Raw genomic sequence first — 22,389 nt, 5'->3', positions numbered from 1 at the left:
GAGACTCCTTAAGCAAGTCGAGCCAATGTTTACAAATGAATAATACTATGAAAGAATATTTTACGGAATGACAAAGCAGTGTATTAAGCTTTCCTGGACTTTGCAGAGCCACGGTATGCTAGGTTAAGCTTGGTTAAGTTAGATTAGATTAGGTTAGGTTGGGTTAGGCTAGGATCGATTAGGTTTGGTTAAGTGAGGCTGGGTTAAGGTAGGATTATTTAGGTTGTTACGTTTCAGGAATGCAGGCAGAATGTAGGGGTCCCTCTTGATGTTTAATACTAATATTTACCCATTACTACTGCTATAAAGACGTAATCTGCAAACTTAGGAGGCAATATCTTTATCTCTTTCAAAACCCTGGCTGCTGTGAGAGTGTGGCAGGTGTGGTGGTGACGCAGGAAGGCTTATATATAAAAGGAAGGGCGGGGCAATGCAGCAGACGCCCTCAGGTGAAACTCATACTTTTTTTTAATGCAAGGAAAAAGGAACCAAAGGCCAGAAGTCCGCAAGATTGTTCCCCCCAAGAAAAAACAAAAACAAGATAAAAGACAGCCATATTCAAGCTCCGTTCGAGATGCCTGGACAAGATGGTGTTTAAATTTTCGGTTACAAGGTCTGCACCCAAAATTCTGGTGACTTTGGGACGCCTTCACGTGGTGGCAGCGATACACCAGGCCCTCCACTCACTCCCTATCCCCCAACAGGCCGATGGGGGACTGCAAGAGGGGGATACGTTCAGCTTGCAGTTCACAGGGGTCCGTTCAAAACAACTTAGTTCTTCTTGTATTGATGATGGAATTTTTTGTCCTCTTTCTGTGTGTGTGTGTGTGTGTGTGTGTGTGTGTGTGTGTGTGTGTGTGTGTGTGTGTGTGTGTGTGTGTGTGTGTGTGTGTGTGTGTGTGTGTGTGTGTGTGTGTGTGTGTGTGTGTGTGTGTGTGTGTGGTTCAGTGGCAGAATAAGACAATACTACACCTTACACCTTTTCTGTAGCACTTTTTCGTGACTAGCATCATATCCGTGTTAATCTCGTGTTACATCCCTTCCTTAGTACTTCTTCGTGACTAGGAGCATAGCCTAGTGTTCATCCCGTGCTCAATTCAGCATTCATGATGGAAAGATAGCAATTTTAAGCCAGGTCGAAGTGAACAGGTTATAGGAACGTCGGAAAATACACGGTCTTTACTGAGTAGGAACATATATGCATGGAAGTCCTTCTGTTTAAGCCACTCTCACTCTTATGGCACAAGGCTATAAGTGTTAATAAAAGGTGGTCCAAAAATAGCATTGCACTAGAAACGCACCAGTGGAAGAGGAGGGGTATATAAACCGTCTTGCATACCGTTCACCCGTATTCCCTAGCACCTCTTCCTTAACGATTTATTTTCCAAATTATCCAATACTATCCTCCTTTTGGCTCCTTATATCCGTTAAATGTAGACACAGATCGCATGAATAACACGTAAGGTTTTAGTAACGGAGCAGAAAAAAAATAAAATAAACCGGTAAGGAGGAGGAGTTAGTGAGCTTCCTAGGTGTTAGTGAGCTTCCCAAGTGTTAGTAAGCTACCTAAGTTTTAGTAAGCTTCCAAGGTGTTAGTGGGCTTCCTAGGTGTTAGTGAGCTCCCTAACCACACGTGAATACCGCCTTATAACCGCATGACGCAACTCGCAAAACAGCCAGCGGAGCAAACCACGTCCCCAGGTGCGGTAGAGTTGTGTATGGCTTTTAAAAATCAGGATGAGCCAGCACTGACCGTCACAGGTGGATAAAACCAGGGGCTCAACGTTCACACCTGGCCAGTGAGAAGAAGTCACCATCCCTCTGAGCCTACATCACATTTGCAGCTATATCAATACAATAACACGTTGCTGCGTCGAGGAGTGTGTAGACGGATGGATGTAGATGCAATAGGGTTAGTTTCCGTGCGAGATTTGACGGGAACGGGTTGAGAGAGGGGTAGTAGACAGACAGACACACAGACAGGGTGATATACGTGTAACTTGCAATGCGGTGTGATGCGTGAGAGAGGTCCCGTACGAAGGGTGGGGCGGCCAGGCGAGACGGAGGTACAAGATAGATAAACACTCACTGGATGCGGCGTCGGGTAAGATAGATATACACTCACAGGATGCAGCGTCAGGTAAGATATATACACTCACAGGAGGCGGCGTCAGAGATAGAATCACGCGATATTGAGGGCTAAGGAGTGCGTGCGAGAGGCCCCGTGCGAGGAGGGAGACTGAGAGAAGAGAAATGCCTACATCTTTCCCCCCCTCGCCTGTCCCCCCCTCCCCCCCGTTTCGTCATGTGCACGGGGTGGTTTCATCAGGTGGGCGTGAGGTTACAGCAGACACATGACTACACCCACGCACGTACACACATTAATGCACACACACACATACATACACACACAGAAACGATGTACACAATGACGTGAACACACACTACACCTGGACACGTACATACAACACACACACACACACACACACACACACACACACACACACACACACACACACACACACACACACACACAACGCACGCACAAACACACACACACACACACACACACACACACACACACACACACACACACACACACACACACACACACACACACACACACGCACAGTCACGTCCACACATCATATTTTCCCCTTCATCTTAAACAACTGTATCACTGCCATAACATGCATCCTGTTTTAATGTTAACTCTTTAATAATCAAACTGACATATTATACATACATACATTCATACACATACATACATAGATACATACATACACTGATACATACATATACATACACATACATGCTACTATCTACAATAAACTTCTTCATAAACCAACTATCCTCTTATACATACATACACTCATACATATATACATACACATACAGACATACATATACAAACATACACACAACACAAATACATACACAAACATACATAATATACATACACACACACATACATAATGCAGTTTGACCTTCCAAAAGCAAAACTTGCGAATTTTTGTGTAAATATTAAAATACTTGTTGCTAGTAGTAGTAGTAGTAGTAGTAGTAGTAGTAGTAGTAGTAATAATAATAATAATAATAATAATAATAATAATAATAATAATAATAAATGATGCTGTGAGTTCCTTGTGCACTGTGCGTTGAACAAGATAATACATTGCCCATAGGTTTAATGAAGGTATGTGTGTGTGTGTGTGTGTGTGTGTGTGTGTGTGTGTGTGTGTGTGTGTGTGTGTGTGTGTGTGTGTGTGTGTGTCTCGCCTGTAACATCGATCCTTGGCAAAGAGTGACGAGGGGGGGGGGGTAGGGAGACTGGCTGTTGCAACTTGAAGGTCGAGACGCTGGCATAGGTCAGGTTAGGCTAAGTTAATGCACGTTTGATAAGAGTAAGTTAGGCTGTTAGGTTATGTCAGATAGGAGAGACAAATTAGGATAGGGCAGGATAGGATGGGATTGGTTAGGTAAGACAGTATGGTATGGTATGGTATGGTATGGTATGGTATGGTATGGTAGGGTATGGTTAGGATAATATAGGTTAGAATATGTTAGGATAAATGACGTTAGGTTAGGCTGGGCAATTTTACGTCAGGGTGAATTAGATCGAGTCAGGCTAGGTTAAGTTAGGCTCTTTAAAATTAGGCTGGGTTAGATTAGCTTAGACAATTTTAAGCTAGACTGAGTTAGACCAGTTTAATTACTTAGCGGCCATTTAAATACAGGTTGTGTTAAATCGGGTTAGGCTAGGTTTTTGTATAATAGTTTGGGTTAGATTCGGTTACGTTATTTTCCAAGACGTTAGGCTGGCATGGATTTTAGTTTAGGTTTTAAGTTGCGTTTCACTTGCGCCATACGTTTCATTCCTTTAAGACCTCCTCCAGCACCGTTAAGCACATCGACATATTTCTTAAGAGCATTTTTTCCCTAAAGATATGAAAATCAACTTTGAAAAATAAAGTATGTGTCCAAAGAAGGCGAAAGAGTTTTGACGTGACAAGAAGAACCTCAATTCGTTTTTTTTTTTTTTTTGCTTATTTTTTATTTATAATAGAAAACGAACACAGGATGGAAAAACAAATTACAGTAAATAAAAAATAATTCCCGTAGTTCAGTGGCATAACAATGTAATAATACCACAGATTTGCATCCTTTTCATAGCACTTCTTTGTAACTAGTACCTTTTCCAGTTAATGAATTGCTGTATATCAACATTCACGATGGAGAGAGGGCAAATCTACGTCCTGTGACAGTGAACAGAGTATAGATTAAGGACGTATTATATCAACTCCCGCTTATCAATCTGCATCAACGACAGCCTTATCTAATCTGTTCTTATCACTGCCATCGTTGCTCCTTGGTCAGAGCAGAGGCTGCACTGCATTTATAAGATTACAAAACTACAAAATTAACGCCTGAATTTATTACAGGGGATAAAAATGGAATACAGTAGGCTTGAAACACTGCTAAGTTTATAAAGTATGAGGCAAGGATGATGAAGTTTCAGAATGGGTAAAATTGGTACAAGATGATGGAAATTAATCTCACCTTACATGACCTGACCTCATCTAACCTAGCCTTTACCTGGACTAATTTTCATCAAGCCTAACCTCACTTGACCCAACCCAACCTAACCTCATCCGTCCTAACCTCATCTCACCTAACCTGACCCACCTCCTAACAATATTTAACCTTACACGACCTATCTTTACCTCAGTTAATCTGCTCTAACATCGCCTCATCAATCTCACCTAACATCACCTCATCTGCCCTAATCTCAGCTGACCCAACTTGACCCAGTCTAACCTACCTTAAACTCGCCTCACCAAACCTAACTTGACATGGGATGGTTTAAGACAGAGTTCTCGTTAAAAAAAAAAAAAAAAAAAAAAAAAGGAGGGTACAGAAAAATGGCCAGAGTCAGTATGCACCCACCACTCCCATATACCCTGCACTTCACGACGCACCGGTTTAAGAGATTTCGTACCATCTACTACTCGGCGATCTGTTTTGCTTAATACACTTGAATATCACACACACACACACACACACACACACACACACACACACACACACACACACACACACACACACAACAAATACTCATAAAAATAATAATAAGATTTAATACATGCAAAATAAATCGCCACAGAAGAGGTGTTAATAGTCCAGAGCCAACGACAACACTACCTGAGTCGATACCAGATAAAGATAACATCGATACGAGAGATCTATCAGGGTGAACGAACAGAATAAATAGCTGAGGAAACGATACTACGAAATATCCAATGCCACCGAAAGCATTAAAAAGTTAATTCAATAACGAAGAAGTGTTAAGGGATATGACCAAGATATAAACTACAGTGAACAGTGTTTAGGTATAAGAGAATAATTCGCAAAGGAAGACGTGCCAAGGAATATGAAAACGATATAAAACACAATATAGTATTCGGGTGTAATATGCAAAATAAATCGCTAATGTACAAGCGCTAGGAACCAAGATATAAACTACAGAGAACAGTAGTTAGATATAACACAGAGACTAAATCGCCAAGGAAAAAGTGTCAAGGAATATGAAAATGATATAAAGAACACAACACATTATTTGGGCGTAGTATGCAAAACAAATCGCTAATGTACAGGTGCTAGAGAATTTAACCCGCCGAGAATACGGCTGAGAGTTGGGTGAAAGTCGAGACAGTATTATCAAGGGGAAATGGTTTATCTATGGCGTAACTGACAAGGATAGCGCCGGTAAAAGTGCTGGGGATGATATGGAGTGCAGCTGCTGACGTTGAGAGAGAGAGAGAGAGAGAGAGAGAGTGTAGGGGTTAGAGACAGCCTTCGTTAACCCTTTCACAACGAGAGCCATTTTCCAAGATGAAGAAAATCGTCTAAAGGTAGTAATAATAATAATAATAACAAAAACATGGTAATTTGGGGGATTTATAGGAGGGATTTTGGGATTATTACGCCACGTCTGAGCAGGAAATCGTCCCCTGGGTATGAAAATCGTCTGTGAGGAAGAAAATGGTTTATTTTGGGGGGTAATATGATGCGAAGGTCGTCATGGTGGAGGAAGGGTTAAGCTGCTTAGGTGAAATAGTGAGAGAGAGAGAGAGAGAGAGAGAGAGAGAGAGAGAGAGAGAGAGAGAGAGAATTATCCACAGTTCACTAATATCTCCACTATCTTTCATCCAGTCCTTATTTTTCACAGAATATCGTTATCAATTTTGGTCTCTCTCTCTCTCTCTCTCTCTCTCACACACACACACACACACACACACCGCTCGCTGGTGCAGTGGTAACGCTCTCGCCTAGCATCTGCTAAGACGGGGGTTCGCGCCTTGCTCGGGATGCGAAAAAGTTTCACTGACAAAGCGGGTGGTCACTGTCCTCCTTGAGCAAGAGGATGGGTGTTGTGCGTGTGTGAAGGTCAAGGCTTTGCCCTTAGATCGGACTATATGAGCTCTCAGCTCTCTTCCGGGAGGGTAAAATGCCGATGATCACAAACCATCACGTGATCCTGACCGACCCGGTGAATTACACATATATAACCAGATGGTGATATACACATCTGGGAAAGACAGACATTCATACACACGTAGGAGACTACGTTAACATACGTGCATACTGTAATTACACACACACATACATACATATATGCATACACACGCGCCGGCACACTTCCAAATAACCTCACCCAACCAGTCATGCATGAAATCAATTTCAGTTTCTCTCTCTCTCTCTCTCTCTCTTCTCTCTCTCTCTCTCTCTCTCTCTCTCTCCATGTACGAGCATATATTTCTACATATTATACATAAATTCATACTTATGTACAAACACGTCCGAGTTAAGACATACTGTAAACACACACACACACACACACACACACACACCTTAACTCCATATTTTTTCTTGTTAACCCTTTCTGGTCGATTTTCCCCCTTCTAACCTGGCTTAAAACTGCCATCTCTCCATCTTGCATGCCGAGTTGCGGAAAAACAGATCTATCTATCTATCTATTGCCAGACGCCATAATCCCGTAAGGGGTGGCCATTTGACTTTGAGTTAGCTGTTTTACGGGGAGGGGCACTAACCCTCCACCAACCCACTTGTTGACATGTAGCTCACTTGGTCAGCTGCTGTACTCACGCAGTTGCAAGCGCTGGTAAAAACAGATGAACACTATAATACGATGCTAGTCATGAAGAAGTGCTACGAAAGAGGATGTAGAGCTGTAGTACGTATTTTTTTTTCTCCATTAACCAACGTGAAAAAATGAATATATATCAAACCAATGAAAATTTCGGGCCACGTAAAAAAAAAAAAAAACTGAAGGGGTTAATGAAGGCTGTATCCAACCCCTCCTAAGCTGAATAAAATCGTCTGGAAAGAGAGAGAGAGAGAGAGAGAGAGAGAGCAGGAAACACTATACTTCAACACGACCTGAATAATGCGAGTAATATTTCACTTGGCACGCTGGTGGTAGTTCTCACCCGTTTTCTGTTCCTTGTTTTCTAGGTCATATCTCATCCAGGGTGCAAGATGATGATGATGATGATGATGATGATGATGATATTTGGACTAAACTGTATACAATATGCTCCCCTACTGTACCCTATTCTCTCCAAGGTAAACGGGTATTTTTATTTATTTATTTATTTTTGCTGAGACGCGCAAGTCAAAGTAGGTGAGCACTTGACACTCACCCCCCTCTCCCCTCCCTTCCTCTTCCCCTCGCCTTCTTTCCTCTTCGGCTTATCCCTCCATATTTCCTTTCCCTTCACCTCCTTTCCCCTTCCCACAGACCCACCCCATCCTTCTCCCCTAGCTTTCCCACGTCTTTCCACCCCCCATCCTTCTTTTCCCACGCCCTCCTCCTCTTCCCTTCCCCTTCTCATACCATCCCCTATCTCTCCTCTTCCTCTCCCCCGTCCCTCCTTCCTCATCTTCCCCTCACCCCTCCCTTCCCTCCCCTCCCCTCATGTCATCCCTAACCCTCTTCTAGTTGCCACCTAACTCCCAACCACACCCACCTCTTCTAAAAATCATTGTCAATTCTATCTCCAAGCAAGCTAAGAGAGATATATTACGCTATTTTCACACCAAAACTCTACTAAATTGAAAGCATATTCTCCTCTGCCATAATCATTCACACAGGTGTTTGACAGCTGCAATGGTTGACGAATTCTCTAGACACACTCGCTACTACAGGCATGAAGGGCACACTTAAAAACGGGTCGATTAGTGGCGATTTTAGGCCTTTGAGTGATATGATGATTACTGATAATACAGGGGTGTGAATTCTGCGTCAGAGGAACTACGATAAGAAGGGTATATTTTCCGCGATCTTCCATGCCGCTATCTACTAAATTACGTATCAGTATTTAGTAGTAGACCATTTTACTGATCAGTTGGTGTCAGGGATATAATTATAATCTTTGCGTCTGACACCATAGCAAATAAAATACAGACTTTATTCGCACCGTTCCTTGGCCGACATTCACTGTAAGCAATTACAAAAATTTTAAATCCCTGAGTAGTGCATAAACCGGGTGTCACAGCGCCATTTAAATGTGGCCTGTCTGCTGGGGATAAGACCGGTATGATGTCTACCACGATAATTAAAATGATTTTCTTTTTTACACTTCACTGGCTGCTATGCACAATAAACGTAAAATTTTATACGCAAACCGTAACTAGTGCGTAAATCGGATGTCATGACACCTTTGTGATATACTGTTGCCTACCTTTGCTGGGGGTGTGACCGGGTAAGACGTCTGGTCAGCGGGCCTGGCAGGGGCAGTGTGGATAGCGAGGAGCACACAGACAGCTGGGGCGGGATTCAAGGTCACTCTGAAGGTGACTTTGAACGTTGTGCTTCCCGGCACCCTCCGTACGATAACCTCAAGGTGCCAGAGTCGCTCGTACCTCTGCCGGGACACGAAGAAGGTCAAATAGCTTAGATATGGCTGAAAGGATGGCTGTTTATAAATGAAAATCAATGCTACAATTGTCCATCGCAACAGTGCATTACCGCCTCGTCTACACGGTCTTTTTTTATACTCGACTTAGCAACGCCACCTGCACTGGATAAGGTTTCGCAGGCAACGAGGCATCGTGTATATACTGTACCTGTCGATTATCCTGAATGACTAAATATTATGAAATACTAAATGATACATATGCAACTTTAAAGAGTATGACAATAAGGGAGTGCGGGCAAAAATATTATAAAACAGACATAGGTTCCTTCAATGTTTCCGCGTATTGATCTCCGGGGTTGCAGCAGCCCGCCAAAATCTAGCGCTCATAGTTACAAATTCTTTCAAGTTTAAGTTTTGCAATGGTTTCCTTGTATATACATTTTTCTTCATTCATACACCTACCAAACACTTCACAGACAAATCATAATCAATATTAAAGTTATATCATTCGGAAAACCAAGCGATATAAGAGAACTGGGATAAATTGGTAAAGTTCTTTTATAAATAATGTCCCCACTGATGTTGCAGGAGGCCGCCAGAATCTTATTTAATACTGGCTAAGCAGAGTGCCAGCTACGATCGCTCACATGGCATTCTCTACTACACTCCAGTTCGCTAGGAATAACAGTAATTTAACCAAGTGATACTACTCAAGGTCGACATTCGGTACCTTAGTTTACGTGTATGCTGCAAAATATCGATCAGACCCTATATATTCAGTTCACTAAAATCCTAAACTTGGGCGCAATTGTTCGTCTAATATTTCACTTATACTTCTCAGTTTTCTTAACTAGCTATTAGTCCTGTGCTGAGAGAGGTTTGGTATGTTTCTCCGCACCTAAATTATTCTGTTTACCACAATCTTATTTACCACGGGCAAGAGTGCCAACTAGGCGCTCACATAGCATTCTTTACCATACAACAGTGCACTACACTCTCACTCTGACTAGGCCTAAAATTACATCTCTCCATCGTGAAAACTAAGCTGTGGCAAGAGATCAGCACTAGAATATGATGCCAGACACAAGAAGTACTTTGAAAAGGGTGTTGAGCCACAATGCTCCTTTCCTGTCACTGAGCTAAAGGAAATAAGCTGCAAAAGGACGAAAACCTCCACCTAATTAAAATGAATATGCTATATACAGAATCTAATTTAGCATGTACGCTCCAAAAAGCCATACAGGCATTACCAAGTTCATTAAATTCACACCACATCCACATATAGGCTACTCAAGGACAAAAGTTCGTCTAACATTTCACCTCTTCAACCTTTCTGTTTGCTGAAGGGGATGTGTAGCAAGATCCACCACTTCCTTTTATTTCACCACCCCCTTTTATTGTATTGTACTCCATTCAATCAATCCATCCTTTTGTTGTACACTGTATGTACTTTGTTACCACTGACTATATGTACATACAACCATTTGCTGGTGTGTGACAAGACTCACCACCTGCTCTTGTATATTTACACCTTTACAACATGAAACATTTCAACCAATCAATCAATACTTTCACTTTGCCCTGCTGTTTGATGTTAGAACGCTGAGACAGGCTTCGAATATTCTGACTAATATTTCAGTGCCTATAACGTGTGTGTGTGTGTGTGTGTGTGTGTGTGTGTGTGTGTGTGAGAGAGAGAGAGAGAGAGAGAGAGAGAGAGAGAGAGAGAGAGAGAGAGAGAGAGAGAGAGAGAGAGGATAATGATAAGGAAATGGAAAATGTGAGTCCCTTCAAATATTTATAAACAATGTGATCAAGGTCGGATATGTAGAGACAGGCTACCGGTATATAACTATCAATAGCCAGACGTCTTAATTCCGTATGGGGTGACCACAAACGAATCGCTTCCATGTCACCCTGTCTTCCGTCATCAGGCTGCACACACACACACACACACACACACACACACATGATATAGAAACCACGTATGCTGAAATGGTGAAAGTAAAGAAAGACTTAGAAACAAGGGTGGAGGAAAAAAACATTAAAAAGGAAGTGAAAAGAATAATCCAAAACAATCCAAAGTTAGTCAGAGATTCAGTAGAAATAAATAAATCAATAGTAATCACTGGTATAGAAGAGGAAGAAATTAAAAACAAAATCACTAGAGACAAAAAGGAGATGGCAAATGTAATGAGCTTACTGAAAGAAGTATCAGAGGAAATCTGTAGTAAAGACATAGAGGAACACAAAAGGTTAGGGAAATACGAGAAAAGCAAGACAAGACCTCTAAAGGTGACTTTCCAGAGTGTAAACACTGTGGAAGAGATACTAAAAAATGCAAAGAATCTTATGGAAAAAGAGGAGTTCAAAAATGTATGGATAAAAAGATGCCTAACACAAGAGGAACTGGAATTACTGAAAGAGAAAAGGGAGGAAGCAAAAACAAAAAATGAGGGAAGATCAGAAGAGGACAAGAAGAAATTTTTTTACAAAGTAATAGGGTTGCAGGTACGAAAGTGGTACACAAACAGGATGGAAGAAAAAGGAGGAAGTTAGTAGAACCATGTCATGACAAGTATATAAACAAGATGATAAAATTGATGTACTCAAATGTGGATGGAATGGTATCTAAATTACTAGAGATGAATGATTATGTCAGAGAAAATGAACCACAAATAATATGCCTAACTGAGACAAAATTAACACCAAGGATATCCAATGACATACTAAACTTAGAGGAATACAATATATGGAGAAGAGACAGAAACTTAAAAAAAGGAGGAGGAATTATAATATTAACTAAGAAAAATATAAAAGTCAAGGAAATAAACCTAGATATACCATCACAAGTAGAACTGATTGCAGTAGAGATCGACACATCTGAAGGTAAAGTAATTGTAGCCAATTTGTATATGCCACCCAGATCAAACACATGGGAAAGAGACGAATATGAGGACCTGGCAGAGAGTACAATTCAGAGTATAAGATCCTTGCTACATAAAATGGAAGAGAAATCGGAAAGAATTATACTAACTGGGGATTTCAATACAAATATAAATTGGAATACTCTAGATATAAATAGCCAAGAAAGCTGTTGGGACCAAAAGCTCCTGGATCTCGTACAAGAGTTTTTCTTAACGCAACATGTGAGGGAAACCACTAGAAAAAGAGGACTTGATGTACCTTCAGTGCTAGATCTAATATTTACTAGGCAAGAAAATGACATTGACAGTTTAATATATCACCCTCCACTCGGCAAAAGCGATCATGCAGTACTAAATTATAACTTCAGGATAGCATATGACATAGTAAACAGCAATGACAGTTACAAAAAGAGACTAAACTATAAAAAGGGAAATTATCAAGACCTAAAGAAGTATTTCTTAGAAGTTGACTGGGAAAATGAGCTGAGAGGACAAGATTTAAATGCTGTATATAAAAAATTTTGTGAATTTTATGAAATAGGAGTCCAGAAGTACATCCCACAGCACAAAGAAGCAGATAAGAAAATACAGAAATGGTTCAATACAGAATGTAAAAAATCAAAAGAAAGAAGAGATTTGTTGTGGAATAGATACAGAAGACACAATAGTGAAAGGGCGTATAATAATTACAAACAGGCAAGAAACGACTATACAAGAATAAGGAGGGAAGCCCAAAAACAGTTTGAGGAGGATATAATAAATAAAAGTAGTGATCAACCAAAACTGTTTTACAGCTATATCAGAAGCAAAACCAAAGTAAAAGATATTATACAATCCATCACGGACGAGGGAATCACTTATACACAAGAGAAAGATATTTGTGAAGCACTAAATAAGAATTTCCAATTAGTTTTTACAGAAGAAAAAAATTTTGAGAGGGAATATGTGGAACACTCATGTCCACACATACTACCAGATATACAAATAGCAGAAAAAGTAATACAGGAGGAGTTAAGTAGATTAGACAGAGGAAAAGCAAGTGGTCCTGATGAAATTTCATGTTGGGTGTTACGAGAATGTGCAAAGGAGTTAAGTAAACCATTATTTTTAATTTTCAAGAAATCCTTGAGTCAAGGGAAACTACCTGATATTTGGAAAAAAGCAAATATAGTCCCCTTATTCAAGAAAGGAAATAGACAAAATCCTCTCAACTACCGACCAGTATCACTGACCAGCGTTGTAAGCAAGGTATTAGAAAAACTTATAAGAAAAGCTTGGGTAAATCATCTAGAAGAACACAGTATGATAACAGAAAGACAGTTTGGCTTCAGAAAAGGAAAATCATGTGTTACTAATCTGTTGAGCTATTATGACAGAGTAACAAACACAATACAGGAAAGGGAAGGATGGGTGGACAGTATCTATTTAGATTTCAAGAAAGCTTTTGACACAGTACCACACCAAAGACTTTTATGGAAGCTGTACCATCAAGGAGGAATTCGAGGCAAACTGTTTTGTTGGATGCAAGACTTTCTCATAAAAAGAGAAATGAGGACAGTACTAAGAGGAAACTACTCATCATGGAAAGAAGTGACTAGTGGAGTACCACAGGGTTCGGTGCTGGCACCAATCATGTTTCTAGTGTACATAAATGATATAAACAGTAACACTGGAAATGACAGCTATCTGAATATGTTTGCAGATGATGCAAAAATACAAAGGAGAATTACTAGCACAGACTCTTGTAGGGAGCTACAAGAAGAATTAAATAAACTTCATGAATGGAGTAGTACATGGCAAATGGAATTCAATGTGGACAAGTGTCATGTAATCAAGTTTGGTAAAAGTGGAAAAAGACCTGATTGGGATTATAAGTTAGGAAATAAAACCCTATACACATCAGAAAGAGAGAAAGACCTAGGTGTGATTATCAATAACAGACTATCTCCGGCTGACCACATCAGCGAGAAGGTACGGAACATGTATACACTGCTTGCAAATATGAGAATAGCATTCACATACATAAATGAAGACATGCTAAGAAGGATAATAACATCATTCATTAGACCAACCCTGGAATATGCATCAATAGTCTGGAGTCCTCATCTCAAAAAGCATATAGACAAGATTGAAAAAGTTCAAAGGGCCGCTACAAGATGGATACCAAGCTTAAGGGACCTAAGCTACGAAGAAAGACTAAATAAACTGAATCTACCAACACTACAGGAGAGAAGGAAAAGAGGTGACATGATAATGCTATATAAGTGCATATCAGGAAAGGAGAAAATAGACATAAATGATTACTTAACATATGGAGAAGCATCAGCAAGAGGACACTGCAAAAAACTGCATAAGAAGAGAGGTGATAAAGACGTAAGGAAATTCAGTTTCCCAAACAGAGCAATTGATCAATGGAATGCACTACCGAATGAAATAGTGTGTGCCAAAACAATTCACAAATTTAAGGATATGTACGATAAATATGGTCTAAGACACGGGACAATACGAGCTTGACTCATTCCTGTAAAGATACAATTAGGTAACAATTAGGTAAGAACACACACCACCTGACCGACCCGGTGAATTACCTCCTATACCTCTCCACACCATCCCTCCATCTCACCACTCGGCCGCCATAGATCAGGTACATAGGTGAACGATAGGCCTACTAGTAATTACAGTCGGTTCGTTTTCATCTGACAGAACTGGCCCTCTCACACAACTTTAACACGAAGTCGTAGTTGCATGAAATTCATTAAGTCACAGTTATAAGGCATGAGCGAGTCTCCCTGATTACTATAATGCAACAAGTCCTGCAACCCAACTACACCTGGCCATCAACTAAGTTCAAAAGGGATGGAGATCTTTGCCAAGTTTGAGTGCATGCGCTAAAACCCCCATCACTCCCAAGACGGATTCCTCTTCTATTATTACTACCACCAGACGATTTTATTCATCTCCGTGGACAACCTCTGGAACTGAAGGGATTGGACGGCTTTCATTAACTCCTTCGCCACCTAAGTTCTCCCCATGATGAATAAAATAGTCTGGAAGATCATGAATTTCCTCAAGTATTTTATTCCATCTAACTCCACGGGGTTTTCAGATAACTAGACTGAGGTAGGTGCTGGCGTCCACCATCCACTCACTCGATATAGTTCTACTTTTGGGTGACTATACACTGACTGAGAGATCAAGTGGTTTTTTTTTATACCCCGGGAAGCTAGTTATACGTAGGGTGGTAACCATATAACTAAACTGACGCCTGGGGGTCTATTAGGATAAGGCGCTCCAACCGGATGTGGCTCATGAGGCTTTACATCTGCGGGACGGTTTGCGTTTAGTGCTCTTATAATGCCACTCAAGGAAGGACTGGGTAAATAGTGTTGGGTGATACACATAAATACAGGAGCAGCATACTGTTTAGTATCATCCTCCTTCGTCATGATCATGACTCTCCCCAGTGACCTTCATGCCTTCCCAGGCATTCACCCTCACAATTCACCACCTCACCCCTACCCCAAACCCCTACTCCCACCCTCACCCCTCCAACCTCTCACTGACCTTCACATCCTCCCAGACATCCTTACCCCAACTCTTACAGCCGTTTTCTCAGTCGTCCCCAGTGCAGTCTCCAACAGCCTACTCGCCTTCGAACGCACGTTTTCGTTTTCACAGTCGCCCCCAACCATCCTTCCGAGGCCTCTACCCCACTCTCCCTCCTACCATCCACCATCTCAACCCCACCTCCATCTCATCACCCCCATCCCTACTCCCCCACCTAACACAGAAGCAGGCCAAAACTAGATCATCTTGCCTGGGATGAGCCTGTCTGAGAAGTCATATAATCCGCTTTCATTCCTGTCTCCATGAAGGATCGTTTTGTCGCTCGCATAATGAGTAACACTTTTTCCTTGACATTTATACTCTCTCTCTCTCTCTCTCTCTCCCTCAAATCACATGGTTTGTATCAGTAATATAAAAAATTAGGAGACTGGATTATTTGTTATAGACATAACAAGGGTCAGAGAGAGAGAGAGAGAGAGAGAGAGAGAGAGAGAGAGAGGAGAGAGAGGGGGGGGGGAAATTGGGTTGAGAACAGTAACAGTAAACCACGAAAGTGTGTATAAAAAAAAAAATGAGTTAGTAGTTAGTGGTTACTGATGATGGCAGGGCGCACTGGTGGATATGTGCTATGACTCGTGGTGGCGATGACAGCTGTGATGACTGGTAATGGATGACCAGCTGTGATGACTGATGGTGATGATACTGATTACTGGTGGTGGTGATGACTGACAAAATGATGAGAGTAACTATGATGACATGGTGGTGATGACAATAACTGTGATGACTGGTTTGAATGATGAGTGAGGTAGAGTTTGCATGAAAAAGAACAGCGCACACACACACACACACACGGGCAAGTGGAGGTAACAAGGATGTGGTGCGCTACGGCTTGCTTCATCCCACCCACTTCACCCTATCCGTTGCAGGGCTGCCGTCTCTTTACCATGTGGAGATATTCGGTCCGTCTGTAATCTGTTTAATAAGATACCTCCTAAACAACTGGATGGATTTTAACGAAGCTTGGCCAACAGATTGAGTCGGCATATTGAAGTGTCAGTCATAAACTAACCAATCACTACAAGAGATATTTCCTGAGGTGAATAAAATCGTCTTTTGGTGTCATGCCAGCAACATAACACGCCATTTTTGGGGGGAATTAATGGAGACTTTCTGACCCCTTTGGTACGAGAAACCTTTCCTCAACTGAATGGATTTATTAGGCAGTGGCAACAACAAAGTGAAAACTGTACAACTGTGAAGAGTTAATCAATTTGCTAGCTTCGGGCATACGCGCTCCTCATGGGGCAACGTAGGATTGGATGATGGATGGATGGATGGATGTTAGTTTACGATAAAACTCGGACTAAAACTTAACATCTCTCTCCCGACGTCATCATCACATTTAGGGGGGCAGCACCACATTCCTTTTTATTAGTTAATATTATTACTATTATTTATTACAGTGCTAGGTGAGGGTGGTCACCATCCACTCACTCGATGTAGTGCTGCTCTCGGATGCCTGCCCTTTCCTCTCTTCCTTCTTTCCTGCCTTCCTCTTTATCTTTCTTTATTTCCTTTTCCTTCTGTCTACTGGTGACTCTACACTGAGTGGCAAGCCAAATGGTTTCCTGTACACCAGGAAACCATTTACTACACTGGGTGGTAACCATATAACCAAATTATGGCGCCTGGTGGTTTAGTAGGTATTTAAGACATTCCAATCAGATTAAGCATGTGTAAGTTTATATCTAAGGGTGAGGTTTATTGATCACATAATGCCACTCAGGGATGAGTGATACTGGTCACTCTCATCTTAAATGTCACGACCAACTTGCCTAGCCCCATGCTCCTACTGTCCTACACTCCTCATGGGGCAACATAGGATTAGATGACGGATGGATGGATATCCTTCCTCTTCTGTCTTTTTCTTACATTTTTTCCTCTCTCTTCTGCCTAGGAGTGACTTTACTTCTCTTCTGCCTTTCTTTCCTTCACTCTTTCCTCTTCCTTCTGCCTATGGGTGACTCTTCAATGAGTAATAAGCCAAATGGTTTCCTGTACACCAAGAAACCATTTACTACGTTAGTTGGTAACCATATAACCATATTATGACGCCTGGTGGTTTAGTGGGTAATTAAGGCACTCCAATCGGATTGAGCCTGTGTAGGATTATATCCAAGGGGAGGGTTGGGGTTTTTTGCTCACATAATGCCACTCAGGGATAAGTGAGGCTGGTCATTCTCATCTTAACCCGTTAACTGCGCATGGCGGTTTTTTGGAGGTGTCCATGGTGTGCAGACATAGGGGTAAAAATTAAATTTCCCAAAGGCCAAATTTTGTCTTAGGAATTGAGAGAACACATGCCAAAGTATATACTGTAGTAATGAAATATTAGCTCAATATTTACCTTGGAAAAGCCGTGGATGAACATCGAAGTGTCTGATTCCCTATTGGAATGTATGGTTTTCATTTTCTTTTTCTTTTTCTTTTTCGGTTTTGAAGGCTCAAACATGCTTGCATGGGTCGGCCTTGGTCACCATGGCACTATATTCGAAATTCACCTGCGCAGCCAGGGTTATATTGAGCAGTCGCACTTGGAACAGCCCAGGCTGTATACTGTAGAGCAGTTAAATGTAAGGACCAACTTGCCTAGCCCTGCGTTCCTACGCTCCTCATGGGGCAGCATAGGATTGGATGATGGATGGATGAAAATCATCATCCAGACCTTCTTTCCCACCTTTGGGCAGGGTGAGGAGTAACAATGCCCAGACAGCCCAAATATGGACAATCCAATGGGCCACACTTCCATTCGCTTATCATTCAAGTCCCCGGAATCCTGGTATTATCTGATACGCCAAAAACACTCATGACATTCTGTAGCGTCACAAGAACGAGTCAATAATAACACTAATGAAAATAATAATAAATACAAGGAACATTTCATGCATGGCAGAGAAAGTTTCACTATGTTGTCAACATACTACATTTACCAGTTCCATGAAACTGTTCCTAAAATAATAATAGTTCTCATCCAGCTATATCGCATGTGATGACAGCTAAATAAAAGCACACAATACTCACACACTTGAAAACGCTCAAAGATCACTTCCTCTTCATCAGAAGAATGTACAGACAACAGTGAGATAATGTTCTTCAGATAAAAATATTTTAATTTCAAAGTTTTTACATTTAAACAATGCAAGAACAATGACACCCAGCACACTGTGCTTCATTGTACAGTACTGTAATGTATTATAAATTAACTTGTCCACAATTCTTTGTCATAACAATTTAGTATTTATTTGGCATTAAAAAGCTTACGGAAGAAACTAAGCCAACTACACTACACATCAGAACAATGTAACAAGGGACTGGTATGATAAGTAAATACATCCAGTGTACAGTACTGTACTGAACAAATATAGTCACATGACCCAAGTACACTGATTTCTCTACCGGTAAACCGCTTCATCCCATGATGCATTTTAAAGTTCTATTTTAGCTACAACCAGGCAATATTATTCAATTTGGGGGGAGACTTTCTGAACTGGAGGGATAAGATAAAGCCTTCATTCACCCCTTCATTAAAAGAAATCTCCCCAACTGAAATAATTTGTCTGGAGGTAGCATGAAAAAACATCAGATAGCTGGGCAGAAAAGGGTAATAGTAGCAATAATTCAAGTACAAGCAAACCTCACAGTCACTTACATTTATGTGACTACTACTGTGCTAGGTCAGCAACTGAAAATCAACCCCATCGCTTACACAGGACTGCATAATTTAAATGAGTCTTCTTCCCTACAAAATATCTACCAGCTATGCTACTGAATCAACATATACAGGACTATTTCATGCGTATAGAATACTTGAATGCCTTTTCTTCATGTATAACAACTACTCTGGCTGCTTATACCTGTTACATACTGTGTATACATATATACATACATACATACATATATATATATATATATATATATAAAATATATTTCTTTTTAATAACTCACAATGCCTTAATATCTCGCACCTTCTGGAAGTTTACATGAGTCTAACCAATGTATCCCTTGAATAATTATGTGTGCAATAGAAACAAGCACTCATAATTTAGTGAAGGATGTGCACAAAATTACCACAACTTTTCTTCTCAATCTGTACTGTAAATTGGGGAAAACTGGAAATAGAACTACTGGTTGCAGCTCTATGTTCATCTGAACTATAGGCTGAAGTTGCCTCTGCCTGCAATTCACCATCCTCCTTTTGGGGGACAGGATGGGTGTATAACCAGGCAGCTCCATAACCCAATTATATCAATGCCACCACAAGAAGGTGCCCCTCTTCAGCACTGGGTGAAAATGGCAAATCAGATTTACAGGTGGCAATGAAATTCTGGTGGGTATATTTTTCTCTAAATTAATGGGGAATTAACACCATAAGTGCATCAAAGAAGGCAACACATAACTAGGACGTGCTGTGCTGAAACTGAGTTTATTGCAAAGATACAGTACTACAGTTTTGGTGCAACTTGGAAGGCTCTTTAGGTCTGTTCATTATAAATACAATTTCAGTATGTGAATATAGTTTCCTCTGAATATATTTAGATATCTGCAATTCTATAGAGGAGCTGTAGGGTTACAACCATGACAATGTTTAAACCTTTTAGCCCCAAAATGCCTTTTTAATTCTTGCTGGCCAAAAACGATTAATTCAGCTTGGGATAGGCCTCTCGTGGTAGCCTTACTGAAGGCTGTAACCAACTCCGCCAGTCTGACGTGTTTCTCAATCTGAATAAAATCTTCTCTAGATAGTAAGCACAAATTTCACAAGATGTCACAATAGCGAAAGGAATATTCAGCTCTTAACTCCAAAATCCTGGTTGTGGGAAACAGAGTACCCCCTCAAGTGATAATTTTTATGAAAAATTGCTCATCTTACAACTTTTAATTATTAATCCATGACGGAGAGTTATTTGAAAAAATTATATATATACTGTATAAATGACATCCATGATGATGATCAACCTTCCTCTGCCGGTAGCATGGGAAAACTGTTACTAGCTTGCTTGATACCAGTAGGGGAAAAAAAAAAAAAAAAAAAAAAAACAATTTGGTTTGTGGCCACCCCTTACTGGATTAAGGCATCTGGCAACATACAGATATGACTGACTTTTTTTTTTACAAAAAAAAAAAAAAAAAAAAAAAAATCAGTGTGGCACAATTACAGATGTAATGCAAGAGAAAACAAACATGTCCTACCCTTGTGGTAGCTGGACCAGACTTTAAGTTCTGGTTGATGACTAGACCATCAGATGTTACTCCCCTCCAAAGAAACTCCCTCATGTCCCCCATGCCACCTCTCTCTGAGTCCTATGATGTCCCCTAATGGGTATGGGTTAAGAACAGGCACATCAAATCTACTGAAGTTCTGTACAGTACTGATATAACTAATTCTCCAACATGTGAAGGCTTCTGGTCAAAGGCTTATAGATTTACAATATAAATCACATATGCTCATTCCTCTACTAATGAGTACTGACAATTACTTCTACTAGCATGAGTATTATTACAGTTCTGCATGTCCCCTCTCTCATGCATAAGAAATGATGGTAATGATGATGGCAATGATGATAATGATAATAACGATGATAATAATCACCAAATATGGCTGCTCTCCTTTGGTTAATAAAGTAACCCAAACAGAGAGATGTACTGTCCTTGCTACAAAACTACCAAGAGTCAAATCATCCGTGACCCACTTGGGAATATGTGCTCAGGCCGACACAATGAAATAGGCAACTCCCCCCACAAAGCTAGTGGTAAATGAAATGCACCAGTGAAATTAAAAATATCAACATGTACTGGCAAGGAAAATCCTGGAACAGTTTCAAAATACAATTTCTTCTATATAACTGATACTGTGAAATGTCAGAAACCTGCAAAAAGAGATAAATAAGGGGCAATGGAACTGTGAAATGTCAGAAACTTGCAAAAGAGATAAATAATGGGCAATGGAACTGTGAAAGGTAATTTTTCTGCAGTACTGTATAATGTATACCTATTAATAATTAAAAAAAAAAAAAAAAAAAAAAAAAATATATAAAAAGGATTTATTGTACTCTCCTCATTAGCAAATTGCCATTAGACCTTCCAAACAACAGGAAACAATACTGGTGACTAGCTAGGGCAATGACTGTCACTTGGTAAACAAATTCACTACTTTAAATAACAGAATACTGTACACTAACAACTGAAGCTCCTTTATCCACAATATTACCAAACTCCATTAAATTATATTTGTCCTCCACTCCAATAACACAACTGCAAGAGTAAAAACTATCTCAGCTAAAAAGAGGGAGATAAAAGCATCTGACAGTAAAGAACAAAGCAAATATGAGTGTACTCTTGTGGCTGACAGCATATCACAGCACTAACCGCAAGAAAAAATTAATGCTGTACAGATCACAAGGTTAATTATCAGAAGAAACTATTGGTTGTACATATAAAGGCATTAACTACAGGGAAAATATTCTTTTACTCCTTCAACCTGGATGATGTCTGGTTTAGTTTTTTCTTCATGATACCAGACAACTCTCTTCAACTTAGGATATACCTCTCATATTGAAGGGATTTATTAATCTATACATTACATAAATCCTCCAGCTCAACGTCTCTCCTTACTTGTATAAAATGGTCTGGAGGTTGAAAGAATAAACTAAGATAATGCACATCATCAGACTGAAGGGGTTAATCTGAAAACATTTGAGGATAAGAGTCAAACAAAGCCGTAATTACTACAATGACACTCTACATTTGTACCTCTGAACTCATAAAAGGTAATGTAAGAGTAAACTGATGTTATTTCAGTCCGTGTACAGTTGTGGACGTGAATAACAATCCACTTCATTACAATAAACAAAACGGTGAACAACGGGTATTAAAATTCACCATGATAAGTGACT

The 22,389-nt window shown here is 40.4% G+C and overlaps 1 protein-coding gene across 2 annotated transcripts in view; it reads right to left on the bottom strand.

Moving 5' to 3' along the window:
* Positions 1–8,918, bottom strand: part of Ldh (Lactate dehydrogenase) — a 41,465-nt gene extending 32,547 nt beyond the window's left edge. The window contains exon 1 of one of the 2 annotated variants that reach the window (XM_080276070.1): positions 8,766–8,918. The gene's annotated coding sequence lies outside the window, so the exon portion shown is untranslated. The remainder of the gene's footprint in view (positions 1–8,765) is intronic. The other variant, XM_080276069.1, reaches the window with a different exon arrangement.
* Positions 8,919–22,389: the final 13,471 nt, after the last annotated feature.

Source organism: Coenobita brevimanus, chromosome 63 (genome assembly GCF_032717465.1).
Source record: "Coenobita brevimanus isolate Jiangsu-jjx chromosome 63, ASM3271746v2, whole genome shotgun sequence".
NCBI classification, from domain to species: domain Eukaryota; kingdom Metazoa; phylum Arthropoda; class Malacostraca; order Decapoda; family Coenobitidae; genus Coenobita; species Coenobita brevimanus.
Note: the sequence above shows the minus strand (reverse complement) of the source record. Positions and strands in the feature narration are given on the sequence as shown.